The 23824-nt window shown below is 52.8% G+C and overlaps 1 pseudogene across 1 annotated transcript; it reads left to right on the top strand.

The window, feature by feature from the left end:
• Positions 1 to 617: 617 nt before the first annotated feature.
• On the top strand, positions 618 to 15052 carry LOC144727734 (tubulin beta-2B chain-like; annotated as a pseudogene). The gene is made up of 6 exons (XR_013587438.1): positions 618 to 772; positions 5190 to 5298; positions 6368 to 6478; positions 7329 to 7574; positions 9075 to 9677; positions 11473 to 15052. The product of XR_013587438.1 is annotated as a tubulin beta-2B chain-like (transcript).
• Positions 15053 to 23824: the final 8772 nt, after the last annotated feature.

Genomic DNA, 23824 nt, shown 5'->3' with positions numbered 1-23824 from the left:
TCGGGTCGCCGGGATCATAGCGCGGTGCGCTGACCACTTAGCCGCCGCTCCCACCTCCCAGTGCGTTTTACGATTTCGGTGCGAATGCCGCCTCATCGCCTTTTCGTTCCCGACGCATTCTGGGTGATGCGCATCCACGCGTCCTCAATCCACCATCTCCACCCTCCTCATCCCCTCCCTCCCTCTCTCCATGCCTCCCTCTCAGACGCATTGCGAGAGAAGGGGAGGGGTGCGCATGGAGAGGAGGAGGGGAGGGATGATGATGGGAGGGGGTAGGAGAGGAGGGGAGGAGAGAGGATGGGAGGATAGAGGTGGGGGCAAAGGAGGGGAGGGGGGAAGAGATGATGGGATGGGATAGGAGCACAGGGGAGGGTAGAGGAGGGGGGGAGAGAGGAGATGGGGAGGAGGAGGAGGGGAGAGGACGCGAGTCGCAAGGGATGGATAATCCCCTGACATTGGTTACAATGTTGGGCGCGTTATACAGCGTGGCACTGGAAGGGAGGGCGGGTGGGGTGGGGAGGGGGGGGAGAGGGTGGGACGATGAGTGGGAGGGCGTCTCCCTGGCCGCTATAAGAACCCGGCCTGGAGCGCTCCCCTCCCAAGAAACGCGACCTGCATCGTCTCGCTCTGCACCACCACCGCGTCCTGCACCACCACCACCACCGCGTCCTGCACCAGTCCCCCAGCTGCCGCGCTCCCCGCCACCACCACCACCATGCGTGAGATCGTGCACATCCAGGCCGGCCAGTGCGGCAACCAGATCGGCGCCAAGGTGAGAGTGGCACCTCATCACCCCCACCGCCACCACCATCATCATCATCGTCACGATCATAATGCTCTCATTCGTATTCATTCAGATCATCATCCACATCGTCACGATTATCCACACTCTCGTTCCTATTCATTCAGATCATCATCCTCCACATCATCATGCACATATCACACATCACCATGCTCATCCTAAGAGACAGAATCCTCATCACCACCTCTTCATTCTGCTCCGACTGCGCATGTTTATTCCACCACCTCCACGGTTCTTCTGTTCCCTCCTCTTGCACGGATCCCACCTCTTCCTACAACCGCCACCTCCTCCTCGTTCACCTGCTCCATCTCCCCTTAATTGCTTATTCTCCACCTCTTCCTAGCCTCCCCTCTTCCTCCTCCTCCTCTTCGAGGGCGTGGTCCTGGTCCTTCCTCGTGCGCCTCCGAATTTCGCGACGTCAAAAAATATTCTGCTCGCTGATGCCGCCCACACTTCCATCCTAGTAGCATTGCTACCCGTATAGCCACCTCCTCTCTCCTGTAAATTCACTGCTGGATGAGGTGGGAGGGGGTGCTCCCCAAGCCTGTGTGCGGGCTGTATGAGAGTTAGTTGACCATAATTCAGCGCCCTGGTGAGTGCGGGCCGATTTGAAGGCGAGAGGGGGAGCACATGCATCGAATCTTGAAACAGCATTACAAGACTGGACCACAAATAAAACACACAAATAAATCTTCGAAATCGGACACGCGGGAGGGATGTGTCCTCACAATGCTATCGAAGGAGTTATCGTCTACGATGCTATTCGACGAGATCCATCCGATCATTCGCTGATTCATCGCCACTGCGATAGAAGCACCAATCAATGATAGAGACATCATCAACGTCACAATTATCGCTGTTACTCCGACATATCGCATTATGTTAAACAACAACAATAAAACGTTGCCGCTGATGCTGCTTCTGAAGAAGGGCCATGGTTCGAACCGTCGCCAATGTGAGGCGTTCCCTCTGCAGGGGCAGAGTTGGTTCGAGACGAAAGTGGGGGGGGGGGGGGTTGTGCGCACCGCCGCCTACCCAATGCAGCATCACCCAAAAAAAACCACAACGTTGGTGATAGCAGGAATTTAATGGGGATTGTTGCATTCCTTGCAGGGAAATCGATAGATTCGGTGATTCATATATTGGTTATATATTTAATAAAAACATTTGTGACGTCGATCTGCATAGATCCGCGTTTGATTTGAAACAAAGACCTCATCAGCCTCCCCTCCCACCCCCATTCTCCACGCCCTGTGAGTGGGGGGGGTGCCCCTCCCCTCATCCCGGCCTCCTATTTCCCCAGATATCGATTTTAGGAGAGGTTAATTTTATTGTGGTTTTTTTTCTCCCCATGCCTTACTTCCCGCATCATCTCCCCCAGATGGTCAATTTCATTTCTCCCATCTGTGCAGAATTTCAGGCGACAGTTTCTGCTATAAAAATCGCGTCTCGTGTTGCTTTTGTATAATTCTGGGGGGGGGGGGCGGGGAGGGTTTTAAATCAATCCATCGTTGTCTTAATAAAAATTCCGATTCTGTGTTTATTCGGAGCGGCTAAAGAATGATCACGCTCGCTTTCCGCTTCCCGCCGGAGCCTTGCACTGCATACTAATAACGTGCAACCAACCCCCTGACACCCGTGGCAGACGCGAGCGAAATATGAGATGAATAAATAATAAGCAGCCACATGATTTAATAAATGAACACATGCAGGCATTCTTGCAACTGTTCTTTCCGTATATATATCAGCAGACTGAGTACGTCGATAAAACGGCATGAAAATGGACATGACGAAGACGACGATGCTGATGATGCTGATGATGTTGGTCACGCTGATGATGTTGGCGATGCTGATGATGATGACTGTGTATGCTGATGATGCTGTTGATGATATAATGATGATGTTGGTGATGCTGATGATGATTTTGTTGGTGATGCTGATGTTGGTGATGCGGATGATGACTGTGTATGTTGATGATGAATGCGAAATGAACGAGCAGATCGTAGCTGCCTGGCTGGAGTAACGTCACTGCTGGGGAGTGAGTAGCATTGATTGCATGGGAGGTGAGTTGCGAAGGGATGGGTTCGATAGCGACCGAGGGTCGTGACTGATGACAGGGGGAGACGTTTCAGGGGCGGTGGGCGGAGATTGGAGGGTGAGAGGGAGAAGGGGGGGGCGCCTGGGTTGGGGTTAGAGAACTGGGGTGAGAGGGAGGGGGAAGCCCCGCCTACCACCCCCCCCCCCCAAGATCTCAGGGGTGGGGTCGCTTCGCCAGCTGCTGTCGAGGCATTGGGAGCGGGCGGGCGCGGCGGGGGGGGGGGGTGCAGGGGAGTGCGCAGGCGGTGCAACTGCACCGGAGCCCAATGGGTGCCCAGGCCACGGGATACGTGCAGGAGTGGGGGAATTGGGGAGGGGAATGTGAGGGGGGGGGCCCAATTCATCTATTGCGCCAGGGCCCACGCCAACCGCGCTCTATCTGTGTGCCCCCGTGTAGGGGTGCCGCTGTGCAGGAGGCGACGGGGGCATCCCCCAAGCCGTGAGGGGCTCTGGCGGTTATTTGACCATACTTCACCAGACTATCACGTAGCCTTGCAAGCAGCCTCCAGCATCAGTTTAGTGCGAGGTGGTCGCCCATTGAAGCCGCAGCAGTCGCGACGATTTGGCCATCGGCACCGTTACTCCGAAGCGAAATTAGAGCATCATTCGTACGTTATTTGCGTTGTGGTTTTTAAAACGGTTATTTCACGCGCGATACGATGCATTTATTGCGGATTTTGAGACTCGATACGAATCGATACAAATTCGATGCATCGCCGCACCAGCGTCAAACACGCCTCTGAGATGTGTCGTCACAGACTGTGGGTCGGGCTTGGAGGCATGCGGCGGGCGCTGGGAAGAGTGCCCAGGAGTGGGGGCTGGCGGCGGATGGGAGGGGAGGATGGAGGGGGCGATGAAAATGGGGGGGGGAGGATGGTTCGGGACCCCTCCCACGTATCCGCAATGCGGACTCCACACTCCCTCACCCCCCACCCCACCCCCGCCACCGCCACCACTCCCATCCTCACCTCCTTACACTGCGCCCCTATGCAGCGCTACGTGGGTGGGGGGGGCTCGTTGAAGCGCTCAACATTCGCCGCTGCAATTCCGCTGCCTTGATGCGCGGATTGCTTCAGCCGGACCTCGCCTCCCAACGGCTGCCAGCGACGCGCGTCGGACGCCCACGGCCACTGCGCTCGCTCTGCCTTTGTCCGCCGAAGGCCGCCGGCAAAATTCCGCGACCCTGAATCCCCGACTCCGCGCTGGGTGTGGCGGTCGCGCCGACGCAGCGACGTCTCTCGGACCTGAGCGGACGAATCGATCGTTCGCCCATCGGTCGAATAAATTGGGCGAATAATTCCGAGCGAGCGATCGAGCTGGTGAATGAACGAATCTTCGGACGAACGAATGAATGAATCATTGTCCGGACGATGCAAATAACGGGACCGTGTGACCGATTGCATCGATGATGAATGACTCGATGGAAATACCGACAAGTTTGTAATTGAACGCATTTTTGAGTCGTTGAATGAATTAATTGATGGCAAAACGAATGAAGACTGGGCGGGCATTTGCTCGTGTCGCACAAAGGTTGTACTCGGGCCATGCACGGAGACGCAGCAGAGCCAGGGACGCGGCTGGCGTGGTTATCGGTGCCCATGAATCTGAACCCTCGGTGTGGTGGGGATCACGTGGACACGTCAACATGATAAATACGTTCGATTCGTCATTTTTAAAAAGCCAATGATAATGAAACATGATTACAGATGATGATGGTGATCATCATACCGAAACCGATTGAGTAATGATGAGCGTAACGATGATTGCTTGGCCTGGCGAAGATGACGAGGAGTTGATGATGCAGCGTCAACTCAGCGCGAGTTCAACTCAGTCGTCTGCCCCCTGTCTCCTCCACGTCCCCCCCCCCCCCGTGTCTCCCCGTGTCTGGTGTCTTCACTCGGCCCTCTCGTGTCTCCCTCGTGTCCCCTCCACGTCTTCGCCATGCCTCCCCCTGTCTCCACGCCTGTCCCCCACCGTGCCCCCGCCCCATCGTCTTCAACCCCCCCCCCCCACCGTGCCCCCCCCCCCCCACTGTACCCCTCCCCCCCCCCCCATGCCTCTCCATCGTGCTCCGCCTCCCCACCGTGTCCCACCCCCCCCTGTGCTCCCCCTCACCGTGCCCCCCCCCACATGCCCCTCCCCACCGTGCCCCTACTCCCCCACCGTCCTGCCCCCCCCACTGTGCCCCCCCACCGTATCCCTCCCCCCCCACGTGCCCCTCCCTCCCCCACCATACCCCCCCGCCCACCGTGTCACACCCTCGCCATGTCCTCCCCCCTCCACTGTGCAGTTCTGGGAAGTGATCAGCGATGAGCACGGAATCGACCCCACGGGCTCGTACCATGGAGACAGCGACCTGCAGCTCGAGAGGATCAACGTCTACTACAACGAGGCATCGGGTACGGCGCGGGGAGCCCTCACGGTCCACTCGGCCTCACCGCTCCCTACTGTGGCTGGGCAGCGTCGTCGCCTCGCGTCGCCGTGAAAATCGCGAGCGCCCGAGTCGGTGGCGCAACGGGCGTGGGGCCACCACGCAAGGGGTGCCTTGGCCCTGCCCCCTCCCTGAGTTGGCAACCACCATGAGATTTGTTTCCAACAAGAGTGGAAAAAGAACAACGAGTTATTTAGCACACCGTTTATGTTCGTGAAAACGCTTTCATCCGCGTTCCGCGTTTTAATTTAATTAAGATCCATTCACGCTCGGCAAATTGCGCATCGCGTATCTGTTTCTATGTTGTCATCACCACCACCACCAGGGTGTAACCAGGTAGACACGCAGAGCTGCCGTGGCTGCATTGTGCCAAGACGGAGCACCCCCATAGCGTTAAATGATCGAGACCGTGAGCGTAACGAGGATGTGATGAGGCAAGAGAAGACGCGCGATCTATAATAGCCTCTAGGAGCGACTGTGCGGGACAAATCAATTATTGGGGTGCCACCTGATCCGATTGCCGCACCCCCTGAACTGATAATGTCGTTCCTACGCCACTGGCCCGAGTTTAATATGCGCTCGCAAACAGAGCTTACATCTGTGGGGTAAACTATAGAGGAGGTGATTGACTTTGTATAGCCATCGCCGTCATCATCACCGATCACGTTTTAAAGTAACCACGTTTTATTATCATCATCACCATCATAATAAACACGTGCCATCATCACATCCTTTATAAGCATCATCAGTAAGATAGTCAGCTTTCTTATCCCTTGTAATTGCAACGAGGATTCGTGATGATCATGGTCAGAGCCAAAATGTGTTTGCCGATCGAGATTCAGAGAATGTTACAGAGAGATGGATTGGTGTATACACACGTGTGTTTGTGTACACGTGTGTGTATGTGTAACTATGTGTCTGTGTCTGCCTGTGTCTCTGCGTGTGTCTCTGCGCATGTCTCTGTGTGTGTCTCTGTGTGTGTGTCTCTGTGTGTGTCTGTGTGTGTGTCTCTGTGTGGGTCCCGTGCGTGCGTGCAGGGGGTAAGTTCGTCCCAAGAGCCATCCTAGTCGACCTGGAACCCGGCACCATGGACTCCGTCCGATCCGGACCTTTCGGACAAATCTTCCGGCCCGACAACTTCGTCTTCGGTAGGCAACCAAGGCTGCTCGTTTTCTTGATTTTGTTGAACCCGATGTGAACTCAGGAGACCAGGACAGGAGTCTCATTGCAAGAGTGACCTGGGGCATGAGTCTGTGATAAAACCACTTAATCGAGCAATCATTTGTGATCGCCAGGTCGCTTCTGAAAAATAGCTATGTAGCTCAGTTGGCCTTGCCTGGTAAAATACTAATTGTTTAGTTTAGTGTGATCCCAATTGCGTAATTTTGCAATGTAATTTTACATTTTTGAAAACTTGGACCGTGACATCGGCACACCATGGCCTCCTTCCTCGTTCCGAATGATGCCACGTGATCCTTAACGTCCACCGCGATGCAGACGGCGTGGAGTTATGAATCAGTGCGGCCTGCCAGAACCGAACCACGAACCTCCAAAACCGTTAGCTTCGTCGGAGGGTCCCAGGTTGTCCCATCCGCCCACTTCAATTTGTTAATAATCCCAAAAACAAAGATCCCCCGTATAGCCTGAACAGACTTTAGGGGCAAGTGTTGTTAGCGAGCACCTGATGAAGGCCACCATGGTACACAAGGGGGTGGGTGGCCAGCACCACACAGGGCCGCCTTTATCTCCCTCGTGACTACACACCGCACCAGGAACTCATTTGAGGCTGAGTCGACCTAGAGAAAGCCCAGGACCGGTTCAGATAATTGTCACTGATGTTGGCCGTGAGCGGGAATCGAACTCGGGTCGCCGGGTTCGTAGCTCAGTGCGCTAACCGCTACACTACCACTCCGCACTGGGGGGGGGAAGCGAGATGCAACGATGCAAGATGCGCCGGGCCGCATAGTGACCTTCCCCCCACCACCCGTTCCACCGCAGGTCAGAGCGGCGCGGGTAACAACTGGGCCAAGGGCCACTACACGGAGGGTGCGGAGCTGGTGGACTCGGTGCTGGACGTGGTGCGCAAGGAGGCGGAAAGCTGCGACTGCCTGCAGGGCTTCCAGCTAACGCACTCGCTGGGCGGGGGCACCGGCTCGGGCATGGGCACCCTGCTCATCAGCAAGATCCGCGAGGAGTACCCCCGACCGCATCATGAACACCTTCAGCGTGGTGCCCTCCCCCAAGGTAAGACTATAGTACAAGTATCAGTACTATCGTCCTATAGTACTGATATTATAACCCTGACCGCATCATGAACACCTTCAGTGTGGTGCCCTCCCCCAAGGTGAGGAGACTAGATAATTACTCGGTGGAGGGCTATAGAACAGGAGGACTAAAATAATGTACAGGAGGACTATGGATTACAGCCCCAAAGGAGGATGAACCCCGACCACATCATGAACACTTTTCAGCGTGGTGCCTTCACTCAAGGTGACACCAGCCCTGCCACCCTGACACTGAGGAACTGGAACTACACCTGGCATGAGGTCACACACGAGTAGTTGCCCCAATGCTTGCCCTGACACGAGTTCTGAACCTAGACCTGACACTGACATTTACCCAGAATGACAATCGGTATTTTTCCTGGAGAAATCCTATGAGCTATAAATCTCTTTTTTTGCAGATGTCCAGTAGGGGCACGGGGTCATAACGTTACAATAACAAACAATACAAAAACACGATAGGTGTGCAAAGTATAGGAAAGGTAAAAAAAACCCTAAAAGTAAATACAAAGAATAGATAAAGTATAAAAGTTCAAATTGCACAAGTACACCAATTCATCAAACTTGGGCAAGGCAGCAAAAACAGTCCCAGGCACACCAAGACAACACACAGTCCCCCTCAATAGAATTGCACATTAAAATGTAACTATCGATCACATTGACAAATCTGGTTATATCCACCACAAATGAGGTTCCAATGGAGTGTCCCAGTAGTCAAAAATTGGTAGAATTATAGGTTCAACAATTTGCAAAAAATTGTTGGAACAATCGAATGGGAAAACATTATTTCCTTCTTTATTATTTTTTATTTTATTTTCTATCCACGTGACTTTATCGAAAGAACCGAGAATATTGTTTCCTTCTGTATAAAAACCCTATCCACACACACCCTCCACCCAGAAGCAACCACTGAATACTATCCCTGACTGATCCTAAACCATAACCTCTGTATGCGTAACTTCTACCTCTGCCACTTAATTGACGCTAAACTCTAACCCTAACCAATACCCCTGCTTTAACTCTACCCCTATGAGTACCCCTAAATATAACACAACCACGACTGCCCCCCACACCACCATTAGTGTCGGACACAGTGGTGGAGCCGATCAACACCACTCACCCACCTGCCCACCAACCAACTCGCACACCCACCCACCAAACCACTCGCCCACCCACCTTTAAACCCACTTGCCCACCCACCAATCCACTCGCCCACCCACCCAACCACCTACCCACCCAACCACCTACCCAATCACCCACCCACCTACCCACTCGCCCATCCACCCATCTACCCACTCACCCATCCACCCATCTATCCACTCGCCCACCCACAAACCCATTTGCCCACCCCAGCCAGCTACCCACTCTCCCACCCACCCACTCACCCACCCACCCACTCACTCACCCACCCACCCACATACGTACTTTCTCACGCCCCCCCCCCACTCTCTCCCCACCGCAGGTGTCGGACACGGTGGTGGAGCCGTACAACGCGACGCTGTCGGTCCACCAGCTGGTGGAGAACACGGACGAGACGTACTGCATCGACAACGAGGCGCTCTACGACATCTGCTTCCGCACCCTCAAGCTCACAACACCCACGTACGGCGACCTCAACCACCTGGTGTCGGCCACTATGAGCGGCGTCACCACCTGCCTGCGCTTCCCGGGACAGCTCAACGCCGACCTGCGCAAGCTCGCCGTCAACATGGTGCCCTTCCCTCGCCTGCACTTCTTCATGCCGGGCTTCGCGCCGCTCACCAGCCGTGGCTCGCAGCAGTACCGCGCGCTCACCGTGCCCGAGCTCACCCAGCAGATGTTCGACGCCAAGAACATGATGGCGGCGTGCGACCCGCGGCACGGCCGCTACCTCACGGTGGCCGCCATCTTCCGCGGGCGAATGTCCATGAAGGAGGTGGACGAGCAGATGCTGAGCGTGCAGAACAAGAACAGCAGCTACTTCGTCGAGTGGATCCCCAACAACGTGAAGACGGCCGTGTGCGACATCCCGCCGCGCGGCCTCAAGATGTCCGCCACCTTCATCGGCAACAGCACGGCCATCCAGGTGAGAGGGGGGGTGGGCGGGTGCATGGTTTAAATATAGCTCTCACGAATTATGGTTTTCTCATTCGCAAAGGCACAAACATTCCAAAGCTTGGGAGCTCAACTGGCATAAAGCCCGATCACCCCCGCAGGAAATGAGCCTTGACTTAGAAGAAGACGATCCGAAGATCTCAGGGGGCACCTCGTTTGGAGTATAGAGATGAGCAAGTTCCTGTAAATCATTCCGAGCTTTGCGCCACCTTTCAACGTTACTTTGCGTACTTTTCATTCTGCGTGCTCCCATTACCTCTGCCACTGTGCCCAATCCACGCGTCACAGCCTGCCAATGTTGCACTGACCTGGCTCGTTCCTTTTGTTCACACCGTATTTACGTATGTGTGTGTGTGTATGTTGAAATTCTTTTGCAACCATACATAGCCGACCATATTAATCAGAGGATTTCGTTACTCTCGGTGATGGTAACGGTGGTAGATGCCTTGATTTTATTTATTTTTCTCAAGGAAGTCTTGCCGAGTCTCGAGATTCCCTCTCTGCGAGGGTTCCCGCTACAGTGGGATGTGGGGCCGTTGTTTCCATCGATGAGAGGTTTGGCTTTTTTACATGGTGGAAAATTGGAAGCATCGGAGAGAAAACCCACCACGCGTACAAGTGGATAATGTTTACATTTGTGCACAGATGGATTCAAGAAACTGTTAGTCACCTTGCAGCTCCATGTGCCTGCATTCCCATGTCACATCTCCCCTGTACACCCATGACCCCACGTTCTCACAACCCCATGTTTTAATGTTCACAGGATCCCAACATTCCCACGCCCCTGTGTTCCCCCATGTTCTTATACTCCCCCTCTATATCACATGGCCCCACGTCCCTCTTTTTCCATGTGCTCATGCTTCCGTGTCCCCGTGTCCCTATGGCCCTGCCCGTAATGCCCTCCTGTCCTCATATCCTCATGTCTCCATGTCCATATGTTCTTGAATCGCCATGGCCTCGTATTCCCATGTCTTCAATCTCTTTGCACCTGTTGTACCTTCAGGTCATTAAGTCCCTATGTCCCCATGCCCGTGTGGAGGCGAGGGTTGGTGAATCGCACAAATGTCACGAAATGTTTGTATAGCAAAATTGTGGACACCAACTGTTCCGTCTGTGTGGGATAGGGTGTTTCCCCCTGGTATGCGTGGGTTTTCTCTAGGTGCTCTGGTTTCCTCCCACGTGAAAATAATCATTTATTGCCCAATAACACCTTCATATATAGAGAGGACCGTAGAGCTTGGGCACTTGTTGGCACCTGCTCATCATGTGGCTGCCCTCTTGCTTGTCTGTGGTTTATTGTGCCCCCAAGTCACTATGGCGAGATGTTAACTCCCTCGTCTAGTATACAGGAGGTTGTGGATTCGATCCCAACAATAATGCCTGTATATTTGGTGTTTGCATGTCTCTCTCCTGGTGGTCACTTGTATTTTTCTCAGGGTCCTCCGGTTTTCCCCTCCACATTTAGAATATACATCACACATTTAGAATATTTCTGCTGCTATAAATGTCTACGTGGTGATGATGATGATAAGCCACTTCATTGAGCTTTCATTTGTGGCCAGGTCGCTTCTGAAATAGAGCTACGTAGCTCATTGGGCCTTACATAGTAAAATAAAAATAGTTTTAGTAACTTTAACTTTAGAGTCCTTCTCTCTCTACGACTATGAGCAAATACTGTGCAGTGGCCGCGTATGACGAGGCAGCGGGCCTGCACCCATGACACCGAGTCCCTGTAACCCCCCCCCCCCCCCCCATGTGTCCCACAGGAGCTGTTCAAGCGCATCTCCGAGCAGTTCACAGCCATGTTCCGCCGCAAGGCCTTCCTCCACTGGTACACGGGCGAGGGCATGGACGAGATGGAGTTCACCGAGGCGGAGAGCAACATGAACGACCTCGTCTCCGAGTACCAGCAGTACCAGGACGCCACGGCCGAGGAGGCGGGCGAGTTCGAGGAGGAGGAGGGCGAGGACGATGAGGAGGCCTGAGACGTCGGATGACCTCGTCGCTTGCCGGGGGTGGTGAAATCCGCGGAAGCTTCCTCGTCCCTTTCTCTCTTTCTCTCTCGATGGTTCCATTTGCGCTGCCCAATGGATTTGGGTTGGGGTGTGTGTGTGTGGGTGTGAGTCGCCATGCTGGTGGTGAAGCTGTCATTCTGCAGGTGGTAAAAATTGTCATTCCGCTAGTCAGGCTGTCATACTGGTGGGCTATCAGCCAACCCCGGCAGTCAGGTCGCTGTGCTGGTGGCAAAGCTGCCGTGTTGGCGGCCTTGCCACCACGCCGGCGGTCAGATCGTCGTTGGTCAGACCAAACAGCGGGGGGACGCCGTTATGGAAATCGAAGTTAAGCACGGTCGGCATTTGGACAACAAGCGGGCACTGAGTTGTAGTTGAGAGTGGTGCAGTACAGGGGTCGTGACCACCGCGGTTGGTCTCCAATGTTGAGCAACCGATGCTCGGCACCGCGTGTAGCCCTACCCCGAGCCCTGACGTTCCACTCCGAAATAATAATTGTGTAATGGAACAGAGGGAACGACGCCTCGTATTTGAGTGGTGCGTTTATACCTACATACACCTACCCAGAGCGGTGTGTGTGTGCGTGTGATGGGGAGCGGTGATGTAGCGGTTAGCGTGCTGCGCTACAAACACGGCAACCCAAGTTAAATTCCCGATCACGGCCAACACCAGTGATGATTATCTGTATCAGTCCTGGGCCTCTCTTAGGTCGACTCAGCCTCAAATGCTTTCCTGGTGCAGTGTGTAAACATCGCCACTGGGAAGACAAATTTGGCCGGGCATGGTGCTGGTCACCCACCCCCTCCTGCGCCGTGCCGGCCTTCATAGGGGCTCGCTAACAGCACTTGTCCCAACAGCCTGTTCAGACTATATAGGGGATCTTTGTCTTAGTTTTATTTATTTATTAATACATCGCACGCACATACACACAGTGAACACTGAGATTCTGAATGAGGGGCATCGTTGTAACTTCCCCATATATCAGCGATGGCTCACCGTTCCAGGTTGAGGAGGCAACTCCAAACGTCACCTCGGGGTTTCCATTCTCAAGTAAATTGTATGCAAAGGCAGAACTGGTCTGTTGTAGTTCAGCTCTCGTGCATTCACCACCACCACCATCATCATTCAGCCTCACATTCCAAACGTCCACCTGCATGGGGTTTTTATCACTGGAGACTGAAAAATCCGGGTTGGAGCTTTTGTAGCCTCCGCTACCTGAAACCACGCGGTGCCGATGCCATCGACGGGACCTCCCTGGCGCTTTTGAAAACTGGACTACGCTTTCTCAACCACGCTCTGGAAGGAAATCGAACGAGCAACATTGGTCAGCGCAAACCTCGGTGTGGAGGGAAGGAGGAGAGATGACTGAGAAGCTTCCGCGGATTCTTGTGAGCTAAGCCACAGGCCGTCATGTATTAAACACGTGTAACAGCGCATGCGTATGTGAGCCAGCACGTCGTCGTCGTCATGACATCATCATCGTCGTTATCACATCATCATCGCCACGTCATGCCACTCTATGTTGTCATTGCAAGAATTTCACAACATCGCATCATCACACCATTGTCACGACAAACTGGCGGCCCGTCTCGTCACATGATCACGATAGAATTACAACGCATCACCACATTTTGACACCACTACCACGTTGTCACCATGATGACACCATCGTCATAATAGGCCTACCACACCATCTCGTCAACCACATCAGAATATACCGCCACATCGCATAACCTCGACACCCAGATCAGAATCGTTCATTATCCTGGAGAAATCCGATGACCTATGAAGCTCTTTTTCACAGATGTCCAGTAAATAACCACTACCACATCCATCATTGCAGCATTGTCATCATCACGACTTCGTGTCGCGAGGCGTTAATGGGTCCACTACCATTAACCAACCTTCCACTGTCAATTGACTACCACTGTTGATCATTTAATCACCGCTATCTAGTTATCATCACGCAGTGTGAACCACCATACCGAGGATGGACGAGGGTTGACCGTGCGTCGACCCTTCACTTTTAATCGCCAGGTGACCCATCTCGCCGTGCCTCCTCCGCCCACTCCTCGCTTCATCATCCGGACACCGTCTCTCTGCCGCACGGGCGCACACACGTGTCCAGTTAAAGTCCGCGGACCCAGACCAGGGATCCCATCCTCCGGTGCCGACCTGAGTTGGCCAAAACATTTAGTCGTGTTCTTGCTTTAGGAAGGGATCAACAAACCGTCGTGAGCTATTCGGACGCATGCCACTGTCAACAGGAAGAGGCTATCGCGTGTTCAAACCCGTTGGGAAGTTCTTATCCCCCCCATGTTTACAGCCCTGATTTGGTAGTGGCAGTACCACGTGGTTTGTGGACCACAGGGGCCCCAGTTGAGAACGTGTTAATACTGTGACGACTGGGCTCTGTGTAACCTCTGTGGCATAGTGCTACAGAATACAGAGCAACGGATGCAAGTGTTGCAACGTCGAACACGGAGCTGATGTCGTTGCCATTCTTTTTTTGTAATGATGCACAGTTGGTAGATTTGACCGCCAACCATGCACACACAGTTGGTCGTCGCCAATTGTATAATGAAGGGAGTCCGGAGGCCACTTCTGGACAGGAGCAACTAAAGGAGTGCAAGGAACGGGAGACCATGGCAGACAGCGAGAGAGAGAGGGGGGGCCTCGCCCAGCAGTGGGAAGTTAGAGGCTCGAGTCGTCGCCGCTCTGGTGACCGGGAGATCGTTGATCGATGTTCGGTCGCCGGGGCCGGCGGTGGGCGTGAGTCGTGATTTCTCGCTCAAACGGAGTCGGTCGCGTGAACAAAGGCTGCTGCCATCTTCCACTCCGTTTACGGACTGAACAAAGAACGACCAATACACTCCTGGCCCTTGTAAATAAACACTGCAATTACCTGGTCAACATGATACGTTGGCACGTCCACCAACAAGGTTGGCATGGTTTTTTGCCGAGTAGCCCTACCACTGAAGTTTTGCCAATTTAATTGGCACCAACGTTAACTCTGACCCCGGGTCTAATTCCCCTCTCCTCCCGCCGTTTGGTCCCCCTCATCCATGAACTCTGCTTCTGTCGTCGCCTCCTCCGGTCTGTTGCCACGAACTTTATGCAAAGCATTTGTCGAGGTCTATGTTGATATCATTTGTCGGTGTCGCATGCGCTGTGGTGGTGCATCGATGTGTTCTTTGTATTATTTTGCGGGACGAGCTTGCGCGGACACGTACGTCACTCGCGACGCGTGCTTTCTAACGCGTGCTTTGTTACGCGTGTCGCCGGCGTCGGAGTGCGAGCCAACAAGAATAAAACAAAAAAGCTGCCAACTTTATCCTCGCCCTCCGCCCGCACTGTGTGAGAGTGTCCCCAAGACTTGAATCGAATATCATAATGGGAGCCGCCGCTGCGCACTACTCACTCGCTCTCGTCGAGAGGGACAGAGGACGGCTCGGATTGCTCGAGGAGTAATCACAGACGGACAGGGAGGCAGCAGACACGCGGTGACCCGGTGCCAACAATTGCCCAAGCTTTGCAGTCCCCTCTTTATTAAGATGTTTTCAGCCAATTAATGAGTGCACCCGGAGAAAATGCACGCGTGCAAGGGGAGGAAAAACTCTATGCCACACAGACGGAACAGGTGGCGTCCACATGTTTTGCTGCCCTGCCTTGTCCTGACGATCCAGGGTACGTTTACCTCCTCTACGCCCACGAGAAAGGCGAGTTTCACATCTCCGTGTGGTGATCCGCCAACCCTCGCCGCTGTCTCCACAGCGCTGGAGTACAGGCCACGTGCAGCGTCGCCACCACCGCTGGGATTCTGTTGTAAGGGATGTCAGGGGAAGGATTCCCACCAATAGGAGGGGGAGTGGGACGGTGACAGGGGAAGGGGGAGAAGCGAGTGAGGAGATATAAGGGAGAGGACGAGCGGGAAGAGGGGGGTCTTGGCAGGAACGAGATTGAGATGGCTGGGGACAGGTGTGGACTGGAGAAAAGGAATAAAAGACGAACTCCCTGCAACCTTGTGTCGGCTCTCCTTTACACTGTTACCACTGTGGTCTCGACGTACATGCACGTCAGGGGTTCTCAAGAGTGGTGACGCCGGTTCGATTCGATTTTTCGGTGCGGCGGTTGGCACAATGGTGCAAGTTTATTTAATCTCCCTTCCACCGCTCTGTCCACTCAGCATGATGTATCGGTATGCCATAGTTGGTGGATTTTTCACTGGGATCCTCCGGTTTTAGCCTCCACATTTAGAACCAACATACCGTTGGTAGTATTTGGCTGCTATGCATTTCCACACGACTCGCCCACTCTATTGAACTATAATGTGTGATGGCCAGGTTGCTTCTGGAAAAGAACTACGCAGCTCAGTGGGTCTTACTTGGTACAAATAAAAAAAACTATTTTGTCAATCGGCAAGTCACCGCGTGCGGTGGGGTAAAGCGTGGGTACTCCCACCTCTTCCCAGACATCTGGCGTGGTTCCAGATCTTCGGGGCCGGAGACCCCGGTGAATCTGCGCTGGCCGTATCCCCCTTGCACGAGGCTTGGGGACCGTCCATAAATGACGTCATGCACCTGGGGGGGGGGGAGGTCAGACATTTGTGACGATGTGTGACGAGGGGGGGGGGGGAGAAATGTGACGTCACATCCAAATGCGCAACTTTAAATAAATATAGACAACACGTTCTACTTAATTAAATAGACTTTTCAATAATGTTTTCTCCTACAAAATCAGAGTGCAGCACCATATTAAATACGCACTACAATGACCATAGTTTAAAGCGATTTGAAGCATGTTTTTTTTTTTGGGGGGGGGGTGCAGAGTTTTGTGACGTAATATTTTAGGGGGGGTCTGACTTTTTGTGACGCCGTGTGACGAGGGAGGGGGGGTCAAAAATCGTCCAAAATCGCGTGACGTCATTTATGGACGGCCCCTTGTGCGTGGGTGCAGCAGCAGGACGACCGTTCAGGACGGCACTGCACGCCGCCCAGCGAGATAGGACGGAGGGGTTTGGTGCAGTCTTAATTGACTGTGATGTTTCCATCCAACCTGCATATGTCAGCTGTTATTTCGACTCTCTGTTTCTCTATGCCTCTCTCTTAGATCTCTCATGCTCACATGTCCGTTGCCTTGCACACTCTTGGCTTTGAATTGCACTCTCATGCTTACATGTCTTTTGGATTGCACTCTCATACTCACAGGCCCTTCGTATTACACCCGTTGGGTTGCACTCCCTCGTCGAGGAGGCCGCTCTTCTTCACCTTTTCTACAGTTACATGCTTATTTCTCCCTTTAACATCATGCTAATTCCTCACATTAACATAGCCACTTCCGTACCCTCTAATTTCTCACATTAACATCATGCTAATCCCTCACATTAACATAGCCACTTCCGTGCCCTCGTCTAGGAGGCCACTCTCCTAGCTTACTTTTACATGCTAATCCCTCACATTATCATCGCCACTTCTGTGCCCTCGATTTTAGGAGGCCGCTCATCTATCTTACAGTTACATGCTAATTTCTCACGTTAACTTCACTAGCCCCGGCCACTTCTTTATAACCCTTGAGCTACACCCATTTCAAACCTTTTAAAACAGTCTGCCTCAGCAGCAGACCATGCTTTCCCACCTGATGATGGACGCTTGTGTTGCGCCCGAAACGTCGTGATTTATTTTATTTTATACCTACGTGACTTTACCGAAAGAACCAAAGAGTAATATTTAACTATTTAGTTGCTAAATGTTTCAATAATGTGTGTGTCTAAGTCCATGTGTGCGTGTGAGTCCATTAGTGTGTGTGTGAGTCTGTGTGTGTGTCAGTCGATGTGTGTGTGTTAGTCAATGTGTGTACATGGTCTGTGTATGTAGACAACTATTTCTTTTTTATTTTATTAGTACATTTTCTAATATTTATGTGTGTGTCTAAATGCATGTGTGCATGTGAGTCGATGTGCGTGTCTGCATCGATGTATGTGTGTGTGTGGGTCGATGTGTGTATAGGTCCATGTGTGTGTGTAATAAGTCCATATATGTGCGTGTGTGTAAGTCGATGTGTGTGTGAGTTGCTGTGTGTGTGGGTGTACAAATCGATGTGTGTGAGTCGATGTATGTGTGTAAGTCCATGCGTGTGCGTGAGTCGCTGTGTCTTTGTAAATCGATATGTGTGTGTAAGTTGCCGTACGTGTGTGTAAGTCCATGTGTGTGTGGCAGTCGATGTGTGTGCAAGTCGATGTGTGTGTGCATGAGTTGATATGTCTGTGTGTCAGTCGATATGTGTGTGTGTTAGTCAATGTGTGTGCGTGGTGTTTGTGTGTGTAGACAACTAATATTTTAAAATTAAGTTTGTAAAATTTTCAATAATAACACTGGTCAATAAAAAAAAATTCTGGCCTGGACTTTTGCAGCTGTTTTAGACTAATTTCAGGTTGCTGATTCCAAATCTGATCTCAGATTTGCTCTATCACATCTCATTTTTATGCTATCGGCATACCCCATTTTCATTGATTTTACCTGAAATTAACTCTGTCACTTATGATTGCAAGTTGTTGCGAGTCAGTGACTGCTTTAGTGTTAAAATATGGTGCTGTATTTTTAGGATAGTGTGTTTATAATATCATTTTATGTAGATATCCACATTTATTTAATATTTTTCTTCTGCAGTTTTTATTGAAAATGCAATATTTGATATCTCAAAAACCTGATGTGATAGACAAAAACTGATGCCATATTTGGAATCAGCACCCCAAAATTATCTTAAAACCGTTGGAATACCATATGCTAGAAAAAATGTGTTGACCAGTGTAATGTGTGTGTCTAAGTCCATGTGTGCGTGTGAGTCGATGTGCGTGTGGGTCCATGTGTGTGAGTAAGTCAGTGTATTTGTGTGTACGTCCATGTGTGTGTGTGAGTTTATGTGTGTGTGTGAGTCAATAGGTCTGCATGTCAGTCGATGTGTGTGTGTGGCTCTATGTGTGTGTGTGAGTCGATGTGTGTTTGTGTGTCTATGTGTAATGACAGTGCGGGGCGATAGCGGACGGTGGGGCTCCCCGGGACCATGGTTACTAATGGAAGGGTTACCGGAACCATGGTTGCTAATGAGTTCATGAGCATTCATGCGACGGGAGCCAATGGTAGGGGAGGACGAGTTAATAAGCATTTCTTAGACGGGAACCAATTGGATTGAGGCATAGGGTGTGGTCGGGCCCGGCGAGGATAAATAGCAGTGTGAGTGAAGGCTCAGGGCACTGCTTGGTGTGGGGGAACTACGCCGTCGTGATCTGAGTCCGGGCCGTCTTCATCGTCCGCGAGTTGTCTTACAACAAGAAGTGATGTTATCCCAAAATAGTGTCATGTGAAACACCCGTGTGTATATAGTCACTTGTAGTTGCACGTTGAGTTATTGGTTGATATTTATTTTATAATAAACACAGAAGAGAAGACTGTGTCTCTGAGAGCTACATTACAGTGGTGTCAGAAGTGGGGAATCGTAACATGCCGAGGAAGGTGAATAGCAAGAACCCGCCGGTAGCTTTTTCAGAGGAGGACGACTTCCAAGGGGTCCTCCAAGCAGCCCCAGGAGATGAAGCCCTGCGGGCATGGGGAATGCAACATCGGTGACGAAGGTGACGATCGCCTCGTCGCTCCAGCCACGGGTTCTCGGAGAGTTGCCACCGCCGCTGCCGAGGGAGGAGGCGGGAGCCGCTTCACCCCAGCGCGGTCCGATGGAGGGATGGCAGGAGATGCGGGCAGAGGTGGGTCGGCTAGGCTCGATGGTGGCTCTTTGGTGGCGTCGGTGGGGACGGCGACATCAAAGACGGAGGTGGCTGTGGACGAGTTGCTCACTCGACCAGGGAACACGGAGCGGCCGCCTGCGGTCGGGGTTCCCGTGTTGGAAACCACGCAGACGGAGGCCGCCATTTCGCGGGAGGCCGCGCGATCAACGGCTGCCATTTTGCAGCCGGTGCCGGAGGCTGTAGAAACAGCGACGACACCTGCGGCCAGGCGGAGTACCGTCCGGTTGACTGGACGGAGGAGGAGGCGTTGCGGGCTTTGCTTACGGCTCTGGACGATGATGGGCTGGCAGCATTTTGGGCCATTCCTCCAGAAAGAAGAGTGACGCTGCAGAAGGTATACAAATAAATGGCGGCCGTATACGACCCCCCATCGGACACACGGGAAAAGTTTCTCCAGCGATGTCGAGGGGACGCTGAGGCACTCCTCGCTTACCATGGGGTGCTGATGGTGTTGGGACTGGCGGCCTACCCTCAGTTGGACCAAGCGGCACTTGACTCCCTCGTGATGGAGAAGATGTTCGTCGTGCTGCCAGTGATCAACAAGGACGCCCAAACATCCTTGTGGGCCGCCCGGTGCTTGCAGGCACGCGACGTGCTACGAAAGCGTACAAGAGTGGCCGCGTGGGCCGGGAAGCCGGGACCAGGTGACAGATCGCTCGGTCGACCTTTGCGGGGCATGGAGGAGCCGACCGATGATGGCGCCGAATCAACGGGGGAGGTGTTGGCGGCGGTTCACATATGGAAGTGGCCAGGGCAACCTGCTTCCGTTGCAGTCAACTGGGCCACTTCACGCGGGAATGTCAAAACGCCTCTCGGACATCGACGGGGTCCCGCATGTCCACCGCCTCGTCGACTTTTTCGTCCCAGCCTGCCCAGGCAGGTCACGACATGCCGGACACTCGGCCGCTAGGAACATTTCACGCATTGGGACAAGGGGGCTTCCAGGGAACGAATTCCGTCTCTCCCTCTCGTCGGGGGCAACGATTGATTGGCACGGTCAATGCAGGTGTGGCCAAACTCACGCACACAATGGCGAAAGCTGGCACGCAAAGTGGTAGCAGGGGCGGCAGGCACGTCGGTTATTGTCGGGCGTGTACAAGGGGTGGACGTTCGGGTTCTGGTTGACACGGGTGCCTCGGCTACTATCATATCCGAGGTTGTTTTAGAAACGTTGCCTTTTGCGAATCGTTGTGTGGTGCCGGTGATTCACGCATGTGTGGTGGCGAACGGGGGAAGTATGGGTATTGTAGGTCAAATAGATGCCCACATTTCATTGGGGTAGATTGAGATACCAGGGCCAGTATTAATTTCGAAAACATTAGCGGTTCCCTGCCTTTTGGGCACGGATTTTTTTAGTAGGATGCCCCTACTGATTTTGACCGAACAAGTTTGTGTTCAGATGCCGTCAGGGCGGCGGTTGTTTTTTTTGGATTACCAGCTTCGACGTGAAATACAGGGGTTGTTGGTACAGGCTCTGCTAAGGAAACTTTGGAGATTCCGCCCAGTACTCAAGTTTTGGTCCGACTGCGTTACCGTAGACGGTTGGACCTGTCTGACCTGGAGGCAGGTGTCCTCCTTACCCCGTCTAAGGCGGTATCCCGGGGGCTTACATTGGTGAGTGCGTTGACGCTGTTGCGAGGAGGTCAGGAGCCGTTCTTACAAGTCCTCAATGTTGGGGTAGAGCCGGTGGTGTTTCAGGCGGGAATGGTGTTAGCCCATGCGACGTTGACGGGGAGAGATTCCCTCAAGGCCACCGGGGAGGCCGTGGGAGGTGGCATGGTGCATACAGGGGGAGAGGATGAAGCATGGATAGAAAAGCTGTGGGGAAAACCCGAAGTTGTCCATGGAGCAGCGGGCCAAGTTGCGATCCCTCCTATGGGAATATTCGAAGGTATTCAGTAAGAGGAAGTTTGATATAGCGCGCACTTCCCTTCTGCAACACCATATTAACACAGGAACGGCTGCCCCCATTTGACAGAATCTGTATAGGTTAAGCCCGGGGGAAAAGGAAAGTGTGCAACTGGCGGTGGAGGAAATGCTGGCGGCAGATATTATTTCCCCTTCGACCAGCCCTTGGGGCGCTCCCGTGGTGTTGATAAAAAAAAATAAGGCTGATGGCATGGTGCGGTTCTGCGTAGATTTCCGCAAGTTGAATAAAGTTTCAGTCGCAGATGCGTACCCACTCCCCCGTATGGACGACTCGTTGGATGCGCTATCGGGGGCCAGATTTTTTTCCACCTTAGACCTTTTGTCGGGATTTTGACAACTTCCCCTGGGTGAGTCATCCAAACCAAAAACGGAATTTAGAACACCTCAAGGATTGTACCATTTCAACTGCCTTGCAATGGGCTTACACTCAGCCCCGGCCACCTTCCAGAGGTTGATGCAACTAGTCCTAGCGGAGTTGCAATATGATTCACTTCTCATTTACCTTGACGATATTATTGTGTTTGGCCGCACTTTTGAGGAACATTTGCAACGGTTGCATTCCGTGTTGTTGAGGAAACGGTCGGCATACCTTAAGTTGAAACCTGCGAAATGCCACCTGTTGCAAATCTCTGTGCGATATCTGGGTCACATCGTGGGCAATTCCGGAAGAGCAACGGATCTCGACAAGACGGCGTGTGTGCGCGATTGGCCGACTCCTCAGTCGGTGGGGGAGGTGCAGTTTTGTCGGTTTCGCGCCCTATTACCGAAGGTTCATTCCGCAGTTCGCGATGATCGCTAAGCCTCTACATGCTTTAACGGCTAAAGGCCAGAAGTTTAGGTGGGGAGAGGAGGAGGCCGCTTTTGTTACACTGTGCAAAAGCCATGCCGACGCGCCTCCCCTGGAGTAGCCGGATTTTTTACCTTAGAATACAGATGCCAGTGACACGGGTCTTGGGGCTGTCCTGTCCCAAGTTAAGAACGGCGTTGAAAGGGTGGTAGCGTACTGGAGCCGCGTCCTGTCATCCGCGGAACGACGTTACAGCGTGACCAGGAGGGAACTCTTGGCCATGGTGCACTTTGTGCAACAGTACAGGCCTTACCTGTACGGTAGGGAATTCGTGGTCCACACAGACCACGCGGCCCTTCAATACTCCTTGCGTGTGGATCAACCTTCGGGCCAACTGTCACGTTGGTTGGAGATATTACAGGAATTTTCATTTTAGGTGATTTAACTAAAACGATTGCGGCATAGTAATAAGGACGCATTTTCCCGAATGCCGACGGGGGAGGGCTGTGCTTGTTCAACGGGCGCAGGACGATGTAAGCCACGGGGCGCGAAGCCATCCGGGGTAGTGGCGTCAGTGGAGAGCGGTAGATGGAACGCTGGACCTCACGCTTGCCGAATGGGGTCGGTTGCAAATGGATCACGCGTCTTTGTTGCGACTCCGGGGGCGTGCGGAGCGGGAACGAATGAACCCTAGCTCGGCGAAGTCCTCAAAGATTGTGCTGAGGGACGGGTTTCTTATGAGATGGGATGAGGGGTTTCAACGCTACGGCCTGGTGGTTCTTATGGTTTTACGGGGTGCATTGACTCGAGAGGTACACGAAACCAAATTATTACATCTCGGCGTTCGGAAGACGTTACTGACCTTGCAAAGGGGGGGTGTTGTAATGACAGTGCGGGGCAATAGCGGACGGTGGGGCTCCCCGGGACCATGGTTACTAATGGAAGGGTTACCGGGACCATGGTTGCTAATGAGTTAATGAGCATTCATGCGACGGGAGCCAATGGTAGGGAAGGACGAGTTAATAAGCATTCCTTAGAGGGGAACCCATTGGATTGAGGCATTGGGTGTGGTCGGGCCCGGCGAGGATAAATAGCAGTGTGAGTGAAGGTTCAGGGCACTGCTTGGTGTGGGGGGGGGAACTGCGTCGTCGTGATCTGGGTCCAGGCCATCTTCATCGTCCGCGAGTTGTCTTACAAGAAGAAGTTATGTTATCCCAGAATCGTGTCGTGTGAAACACCCGTGTGTATATAGTCACTCGTAGTTGCACATTGAGTTATTGGTTGATATTTATTTGATAATAAACAAACAGAAGAGACGACGCCATCTCTGCAAGCTATATTACATATGTGTCAGTCGATATGTGCATACATTGATGTGTATGTGTGTGTGTGTGATGAGTCCATATGTGTGTGAGTCGGTGTGTGTGTGTGTACGTTTATGTGTGTGTGAGTGTGTGGGGAGCGGTAGTGTAGCGGTTAGCGTGCTGCGCTGTGAACCCGGCGACCCGAGTTCGATTCCCGCTCACGGCCAACACCGGTGACGGTTATCAGAACCGGTCCTGGGCCTCCCCTAGGTCGACTCAGCCTAAAAT

The sequence above is a fragment of the Lampetra planeri genome, chromosome 26, assembly GCF_965212315.1.
Source record: "Lampetra planeri chromosome 26, kcLamPlan1.2.h2, whole genome shotgun sequence".
NCBI lineage: Eukaryota > Metazoa > Chordata > Hyperoartia > Petromyzontiformes > Petromyzontidae > Lampetra > Lampetra planeri.
Note: the sequence above shows the minus strand (reverse complement) of the source record. Positions and strands in the feature narration are given on the sequence as shown.